At 37.8% G+C, this 9,169-nt stretch overlaps 1 long non-coding RNA gene across 1 annotated transcript; it reads right to left on the bottom strand.

Annotated features, from left to right (window-relative positions):
• Positions 1 to 8,262: 8,262 nt before the first annotated feature.
• On the bottom strand, positions 8,263 to 8,771 carry LOC131221457 (uncharacterized). Its single transcript, XR_009159303.1, has 2 exons — positions 8,714 to 8,771; positions 8,263 to 8,614 (listed from the first exon to the last, which is right to left on the bottom strand). It is a non-coding gene; the product is annotated as an uncharacterized LOC131221457 (long non-coding RNA).
• Positions 8,772 to 9,169: the final 398 nt, after the last annotated feature.

Here is a 9,169-nt window from a genome sequence, read left to right as displayed (position 1 = left end):
AATATTTTAATAACCTATTTCACTAGTTTTTTTCTCCAGTTTTCCTATAAAATCTCCTCATTTGTTTAAAAATTTCACCATCCGAACCAATAACGTGCCGTCAACACTCGACCTTATGAAAGGTATAATACGGTCAAGCATATAGTACCTTTTCCTATATATATATATATATATAGAGAGAGAGAGAGAGAGAGAGAGAGAGAGAGAGAGAGAGAGTAACGGTCTCCTGCGAACCATCTCGCGAGATAAACGGTCTCCTGCGAACCATCTCGCGAGATACCTTGTTGCGGTCCAATTCCCACCGCAAGAGACCCTTCTAAGGGTGCACATTGGCTAGCTGATGTTGAATTTGTGGATCCAATATGATGTATATTTTGTATCCATGCTATCCATCCAAATGGAGATATCATTTTAGGGTGAAATCCAAAGAAGGAGTGACATCCAAAACTCCAGTAGACCCCACTACAGAAAACAGTGAGGAGAGTGACACCGCTGTTAAAAACTTCTAAAAGCCATAAAAAGTTTTCGGTCAAGATATTTATATTTTCCCTTCTTTAAAAATGGATGAACGGAGTGGATGAAACACATATATCATGGTGGGGCCCATAGAGCACCGACTACCAGACACGCTAATCTGTACGTGGAAATCAGATTGCGTACTGAGCTTTGCAGGACGCTCTTATCGTACTGAGTAAACAAAGTTGAGCCCCGGTGAATGTATGTGGTCTATCTAGACCGTCCATCCGTTTTTCCATCTAATTTAAGGGGTTGAGCCCAAAATTGATGCATATCCAAAGATCAAGTGGATCATACCACTAGAAACAGTGGGGATAATGATTTCCACCGTTGAAACCTTTCTAAGCCCCACAGGGATGTTTATTTTTCATCCAACCTGTTCATAAGATCATAAAGACATGGATGAAGGGAAAAACCAAATATAAGCTTGATCCAAAACTCCTGTGGCCCTCCAAGTATTTTTCAACGGTAGACATTCAATTCAATTGTTTCCTACGGTGTGGTCCATTTGAAGATTGGATATACCTCATTTTTTGGCTTAAGTATTAAAATTATCTGTTAAAATGTATGAACGAGAGTGGATAAAATAAATAAACCATGGTGGACCTCACAGAGTTTACTCAGAGCGCTAAGCGTATTGAGGTACTCACCACGCAATCCACTTCGTAACACGGGACCTCACTCTACGGAGGTGACGTCACCAAGCTGTGGACCCACTATGATGTATGGGTTGTATCCACAACGTCCATCCATTTGGAGATATTATTTTAAGCCATGAGCCAGAGAATGAGGCAGATCCAAAGCTTGAGTGGACCCACCACAAAAAAATAACGGGAAGATTGATGCCCACCGATGAAACCTTTCTAAGGCCCACCATGATTTTTTTTTTTCAAAATTCATCCTGTTCAAAAGTTAACAAAGACATTAAAGAAGGGAAAATATAAATATAGGCTTGATCGACAACTTTTTGTCACCTTTAGAAGTTTTTAACGGTGACATTACTCTCCCCATTGTTTTTTGTAGTAGGGTCCACTGGAGCTTTGGATGTCACTCGTTCTTTGGATTTCACCCTAAAATGATAGCCAGAGAGACGACTGGAGTGACCTCACCAAGTTCTGTGTGCCCCACATGATGTATGTGTTGTATCCCCACCGTCTATACATTTGGAGAGATCATTTTAGGATATGGTACAAAGAATGAGGTAGATCCAAGGCTGGGGTGGACCCCACTATAGAAAACAATGGTGAGAATGACACCCACCGTTGAAACCTTCAAAAGGTCTACCATAATTTTTATTTGAGATCTACTCTGTTCATGTGTTAATGCAGACATGAAAGAAGGGAAAACACAAATATTAGCTAGCTTGATAGAGAACTTTTGTGGCCCTCGGCCCTTTTTAATGGTGGGTATCACTCTCCCCACTATTTTCTGTGGTGGGGTCCACTAGATCTTTGGATCTGACTCATTGTTTGGATCATGCCCTAATATGATCTCTCCAAATGGATGGGCGGTGTAGATACAAAACATACATCATGGTGTGGCCCACAGAACTTGGTGACGTTCACTTCGTTAGGGAGTCTGACCTATCAACAGCTAATCCGCGCGGGAGGTGAGTGACGCATATCGCGTCCTACCTCTGCCCGTCTCTGGAACAGGAGGTAGCTTTGAGTGGCCACCGTAATGTTTTCTATTGTGCAATCCACATTGTTCATCCATTTTTTTTCATCATTTTAAGCTATTAGCTCAAAAATGTGGCGGATCCAACATAGATGTCGGCTACACAGTGGGGATTAAACCCTTACCGTTGAAAAATTTATGGGGGCCAAAGAAGTTTTGGATGGAGCTGATATTTGTGTTTTCTCTTCATCCATATCTATGTAAATTTATGAATAGGTTGGATGGCAAATATAAATCACGGTGGAACCTAGAACCTTGTATTATCACCACTGCTTCCTATGGTGTGGTCCACTTGAACCTTGCATCTGTCTAAATTTTGGTTCTATGCTATACAATGATGCTGAAAAATGGATGAATGGTGTGGATAAAACCCATACTTCACGGTGACCACTCAAAGCTCCTGCCCGTTCCGAGCTTGGTAGGGGCGGGGTAGGACGCATTAAGCGTAATTGAGGGTCCTTTGTTGGCCCCACTTGAGATTTGGATCTGCCTCCGTTTTGGGACAATGCCCTGAAATGATTAAGGAAAAATGGATGGACGATGTGGATTTCTCTGTTGGCTCCACTTGAGTATTGGATCTTGTTCATTTTTGGCCCCATGTCCTATAATGATCTCACAAATCGGATGGATAGATTGGATTTCTCACAAACATGATGGTAGGCCCCACCTAGGTTTCCAACGCAGGAACTTCCTGCAAAAGGCAGGAAATCGGTGTCCTGATTCTCTCACACGCAAGCCCCCCTCTCATACTCTCTCTCTATCCTAAAAGAAAATCTTCTCTCAAACCCACCCTATCAAAAACACCTTACACCTCTCTCTCTCTCTCTCTCTCTCTCTCTCTCTCTCTCTCTCTCTCTCAACTCAACATCCGTGACAACTTTTTAATTATGCCATTCTTCCGTTCTCCGAGAATTTGCTCTCTCTCTCTCTCTCTCTCTCTCTCTCTCTCTCTCTCTCTTCCCCCTTCTCTATTGTTTTGGATCGGTTAGGGCTTCCTAGATTTGGGAAAACTAAATTTGGTTAGAGTTTTGATATTCTGATTTCTGCAATGTGTAAAAAAGAAAAAAAAAAGAAGCTTAATCAGAAACAATCAGATTTAAAGAGATATCATGAAATTGACGAAAAAAAAAGTTTTTCCTTTTTCCTTTTGATTGAAAAAACCAAACGTAATTAGCACAACCTTTAAGAAAAACTTCACATTATAAACTTATAAGGAAAAAAATTGATAACATTGCCTTAAAAAAACATATCCAAAAGAAGCAATGTGTAACAATGAATAATTATAATAATAATCTATTTAGCATAGGCAATGAGATTGAATTAATTACAAGTGATATAAGATTCTAAATATGAGAGAGTTGAAGATGTTATTCTCAGCACATGCGGGAGTCATGGTGGTCTAGGAAGAGATCCGTTCCACTCATTAGATGGGTCCACCATGAATAACATCTTACCCAAAATCAAGCCCTAGTTGTAACAAAAAAAAAAATGGACTAATAGGTTATTCAATGTACATGCTAGTACAGTTGATAGGGTTTTTTCTGGTCCAGGGACTGTTGATAGTGGGACCCACCTGATGAGTGGCCTGGATCTTGAAAATGTGTACCACATTGACACAATTGTGACTAATGTTATCCTAAATCTCTATTCCCGCGAATCCCCTAACATATGTCAACATGTAATTTCTTTTTCAGTTCAGATGAGTCACTCTCAAAGGCCGCTTAGAATGAAATTATTGTTCTATGCAGTACTTTTTGCTATTTTCTATTCCTCATATTGGACTTGGACAATGCCTTTGAGAAAGCATCAATTTTTTTGTAGGTCGTACTACTATTAACAAATGAATGCCGATGGAGAGGATCCCATTAAGGCAACTGAATCATGCGAAGGAATTGTTTCTAGAAGTGAATGGATTCCTGAAGTAGAAGAATCTAAAAAACCAATTGTAGGGAAAACTATATTCTCTTCATTGGAAGAAGCCTATGAATTTTACAATAACTATGCAAGATGTGCTGGTTTTAGTGTTAGGAAATGCTCTTGCAAGTATGCTAGCGAAAGTAAGATGGATGATAGCAACGGTCAGATAGAAGATGAATTGAACTTGAAGAAAAATAGATCGATAGTTTGGAAAAGATTTGTATGTGCGAGAGAGGGAAATACAGATCAGAAGGCACAACATAAAAAAGGCCAACTAAAAAGGAGAAGGGGTGAAACAAGAGATAATTGTCCTGCCATTATGATTGTGGCGTTTCAAAAATCCATTTCTAAATACATAGTTAAAAAATTCATTGAGGTGCATAGTCATGACCTAGCCACATCTCGTAAGAAGCATCTATTGAACTCCCATCGTATGGTGACAAAAACGCAGAGAAGCTTACAAGACAACTTCCAAGCATCCAACATTAAGACGACACAAACAATGGTCGTTCTTTCAGCATAGTTGAGTGGGTACCAAAATATAGGTTGCATTGAAAAAGATTTGACAAATTATGAAAGGGATAAGAGACAGAAATCCAAGGGTCGTGATGCTCAGATGTTGTACGAACATTTTGAAGAAATGAGGGAGTTGCATCTAACATTTGAATATGAAGTGAAAGTTGATGAAGAAAATGGCTTATTACATTGTTTTGGGCTGATCATATTGCAGGTTAGTCGTACAAATATTTTGGTGATGTTATAGTTTTTGACACTATTTATAATACCAACCGATATGGTTTGATATTTGCTCCATTTACGGGAGTAAATCATCATGGGCGGTCTATTACTCTTGGATGTGGTTTCATACACGATAAAACCACTGAATATTTTATTTGGTTGTTTGAGTCGTGGCGTAAAGTGATTTAAGGAGAGTCACCTAAAGCCATAATAACAGATCAAGATCCAGCAATAATGAAGGCCATTTCTATTGTAGTTTCAAATACATTCCATCAGTATTGTATTTGGCATATAATGCAGAAGGTACCTGAGAAATTAGGAGTCATTGCACATAGGGATGAATTTATTCGACCATTCAACGATCGTGTATGGAATTCGCAAACGTTTGAAGATTTCGAAGATTCATGGGAAAAATTGATGATAGAGAATGGTATGGAAGATAATGTATGGTTGAACTCTATATATGCAGTCCGTCGTAAATGGATACTCGTGTTTGAACGGCATGTATTTTTCATAGGTATGTCAAGTAGCTAGCGCAGTGAAAGTATGAATGCATTCTTTCATAGTTATATCTCGAAGCGTAATTTATTTATAGATTTCATTGTTCGGTTTGATAGGGCACTTGTTCGCCAAAGGCATAACGAGCTTGCTGCAAATCATGAAACGATAAGTAGTAAGCCAGTTAAAAATGCCATGTGAAATGGAAAAAGTAATGGGTGAGACATACACGAGGATGATATTTATAAATTTCAGAATGAATTATTTGAAGGATTGGATTATGTTGCAGAAGGTGAAAGGGAAAATTATGATATTTATGTCTATAAGGTATTCAAAGTTGCAAGCTTGGAAGGAAACGACTGCAACCGAGTAGTTAGATATGAAGTTAGTAAAAAACATGCTGATTGCATGTAGTTGTCTCAAATTTCAGTTCGAAGGTATACGGTGTAGAGTATTATGCGTACTTCGACATGTTCATATACCTATAATGCCAGAGTATTACATTTTGAAGAGATGGACACGGTATGCAAGAGTAGGTTCTGTTCACGACAATGACGAGGTCGCAATCAAGCCAAATTGTGATGATTCCATCTCACTATGTCATAGTGATTTATCTCAGATTTGTTGATTACTTGTCGATGAAGGGTCTTCCTCAAAACAAGGGTATCTCTTGGCTAAGGAAAGGTTGTATGACATTTTAAGGGATGTTCGAATTATAGAATCGGAACCATGTGCTGAAATTATAAGAAAACCAGCAAGGAAGCCAACTAGAAAGCAGAAAATGAAAATCAATGATCTAAAACCTGCTAAAACAAAAGGAACTGGAAAGAGAATGATATCAGAGAGGGAAAAGGGTTTTTTTTTTTAAAAAGATCAAAGAAGATGCAATGGTTGTGGTAAGTGTGGAAAGAAGCATGACAAAAGAAATTGTCCAGCATTATGTGATACACGTACTTTTGTTATAGAGCATGGAACACAAGGTCTACTATTTTTCCAATAATTTATATGTGTACATTATAGCATTGTAATTTCTTTAATTAAGAAAACTGTTTGATTCTAAAACAAATTCTATACATCTGATGACATTTTTGTTATCCAGGTTTCCACCGAGAAGTTTCTTAAAGTGATCGATGCTATATGAGTTTACTTCTTTCATTTATTTTTCTTAGCTGTAATAAAATGAAAAAAGTAGAACATATATTTGCTCTAGCATTATTCTCTCCATAGAACTTATTAAAAGGTTTGTTTATGTAATTGAAATAACATTTTTCTCAAATATTGGTGTGCTTCAAATATTATCAATTTTTTTTCTAATGTTTGGGCAATATCTATAATTTGTAGGAAAAGAAAATTGAAGAGGTTGTGTTCAATCGTCCCCAACATGAGCAGGAAAAAAAAGAAGAAAAAAGAGTAGGTCAAGTATCTACAGATGTCATTTTCATTTTTTGTTTTTCTTTTCATTGGTTTACATATTAGAGGATTACAGTTTGATCATTGGTTTTGGTGGGTCCATGGCCTAGCACCCATAGGTGTGGTGCTAGGTTTTGCTGTGTTTGCTTCTAGTTAACAAGACTTGTTTAACAGTGGTATTTATGCACTAAAATCTTGAAATGTTTCAAGTAATGTCTGAGAAATAAATAGGTCATAGCGGTTAGGTTGCTAAGGACATATTTTGAAGAGTCATATGATGCTCAAGGCAGTACAATGCTTGATGTGCAGGCACTCGAATGGATGAACATTCCTGGTCATTAAAGTAGGACCAATAAATATTTTTTCAATTCAAAATGTCATACTGTGAAAGAAAAAAAAAACACTTGAATGTGGCTAATGTAGGTAAGGTTAAAACAGACACAAAAAGAGTCAGACAAGAATTAAAGCGGTCAAACTAAAACAAGAGACGGGGTGCATGGATTTCTAACCATGGGCCCACTTATGAGAAATGAAAGCCTGAGTATACTTTTCACACTGCAAGAAAACTATCCTTTACCGGCGGTCAAAACCGCGGGCATAGCGCTTTGCCGGCGGTCAGGACCTTTACTGACGGTTGTGCTGGGCGCCGCTAAATTATCAGTTTTTTGCTACATTACCTTAAGTAGGTCAAGAGCTACGGATAAAATCCGTCGCTAAATATGACAATCAACAGTACAACCGTAGCTACTGGTATCATAGTTCTTTAACAATTACTGCGGTTTATATCCGTAGCTAAATCACGGTGACCTGAAATCCGTAGCAATAGAGAAAATCTTTCTTATCAAAAGGTTTTAAAAAAAACAGAAAAGAAAAGGTGACCCACATGTATCCTTGTAGTGATGATCTCCTGTTGCAAAATTCAGAAATGTTTGCTCTGTCTTGAGAGTTCTTTCACACTTCGATCTTTGCTAATAAAAATCAGAATATTATTATTTAATCAACATAAACAAAACCCAATAAACCATTCCATATTAGTATAAACATACGAGGTTGTTCCGTACCATAGCAATTGCCATCATTTCAAATGCTTGAATCCTTAAACACAGCCACCAACAAAACAAGAAAAGAAAAATGAGTTATAAAGGGAAAAAAAAAAAAACCATAATCTAGCATTTTATTTTGAGCATTCCCTGATAGATACAACATCCATAATCTAGCACAGACATGTGCACAGACACCTTAATGCAAGGAATTATGTAGTGGGAACTACAGGATGTAGTGAGAGTAAAGGGGTCAACATACCATCGGATTCTGCCAAATATTATCATGGCCCTCCAACTTCGCAACTTCAACATCTATGGATCTTAATGTTAGATGTACTTCTTTAGCTAATTTTGAAATATCTCTACAGATATCCAGGCCACTAGGACCTTTTCCAATCAGAACTACAATCTGGCCAACAAAACATGCAGTGAATACTTAAGAATAACTGAGTATGGACCACGGGATTAAATGGTATGGAATTGCATTAGATGGAATTAATTTCATCATCTGAGTATCAGAAAAGTCATAGCATATATGCTCTAATATATCCTTGTTGGCAACAAACCCTAATGCTCGAAACACAATAATTATTGGCATTTCTGTCCAAATATAAGGAAGAGTAGCCCGAATATACTGCCCTGAAGAGCCCTGCAGACCACAAGGAATGCCAAACTTTAGCACTAGCATGGTAAGGCACAAGACAGAATCAGTCACAATATCCACCTTGGTCATATGGACATTCCCCGAGTTCTGTTAGATCTTTTTCTGAATTCTGGTACAACGTAAAATAACTAGACCGCAGCATTATAGGAACCTGAAACATAATACCAGTATAATAAAGGAAACAATAAGCATATAGTCAACTAAGATTCATGCTCTGGGTTGAATCCTTAGTTCATAGCTCAAATTTTACCTTCCCAATGAAAACTTTGGTGCACTCCTGTGTCTCCGTGACTTCTTCACAGTCATGCCCTTTCTTTATGAGATGTTTGTGACACCCACATACAATGGTGCAGAGTAAGTCAGGTTCCTCAGCCTTGCAGCCTTTGGGAACAAAGTTGCAGTTTCATCGAAGAGTCAAATTGCAATAATTCAAAACAACAAAAGCTGTACTAGTCCAACTCCATTTATAACGAGTGAAGATGCACAAAATGTAATTTAAAAATATTTTAGAACCAATTTGGAACATATGGAATCATGGTTTGGGTCCTGTCTTCTCATGAATGAAAGTTTTGCTGCATCCAAATAATCTCCACCAATCTGATGATCAGCTGAAACTGACTGATGTTTGGAAGATTATATGGTTATTTCAAATGCAAGTTTTGCTGCATTTAAGAAGTTGTGACTTGGACGCATAGTGGTAGATGAA

The sequence above is a fragment of the Magnolia sinica genome, chromosome 1, assembly GCF_029962835.1.
Source record: "Magnolia sinica isolate HGM2019 chromosome 1, MsV1, whole genome shotgun sequence".
NCBI lineage: Eukaryota > Viridiplantae > Streptophyta > Magnoliopsida > Magnoliales > Magnoliaceae > Magnolia > Magnolia sinica.
Note: the sequence above shows the minus strand (reverse complement) of the source record. Positions and strands in the feature narration are given on the sequence as shown.